Here is a 211-nt window from a genome sequence, read left to right as displayed (position 1 = left end):
CAGTAAAGGCATTTATAATGTTACAAAATATTTCTATTTCAAATAAATGCTATTCTTTTAAACTTTCTATTCATCAGAGAATTCTGAAAAATAAAGTGTATGATGGTTTCTACCAGAATATGAAGCAGCACAAATGTTTTCAACATTGATGATAATCAGAAATGTTTCTTGAGCAGCAAATCAGCATATTAGAATGATTTCTGAAGATCAT

At 27.5% G+C, this 211-nt stretch overlaps 1 protein-coding gene across 3 annotated transcripts in view; it reads right to left on the bottom strand.

Annotated features, from left to right (window-relative positions):
* fnip1 (folliculin interacting protein 1) overlaps nt 1-211 on the bottom strand; it is a 39,772-nt gene that overhangs the window by 22,378 nt on the left and 17,183 nt on the right. The gene's annotated exons all lie outside the window — the stretch shown is intronic.

Source organism: Sinocyclocheilus anshuiensis, unplaced genomic scaffold, assembly GCF_001515605.1.
Source record: "Sinocyclocheilus anshuiensis isolate Anshui unplaced genomic scaffold, SAMN03320099.WGS_v1.1 scaffold658, whole genome shotgun sequence".
Classification (NCBI taxonomy): domain Eukaryota; kingdom Metazoa; phylum Chordata; class Actinopteri; order Cypriniformes; family Cyprinidae; genus Sinocyclocheilus; species Sinocyclocheilus anshuiensis.
The sequence above is the reverse complement of the archived record's forward strand: the minus strand, read 5'-3'. Positions and strand labels throughout refer to the sequence as shown.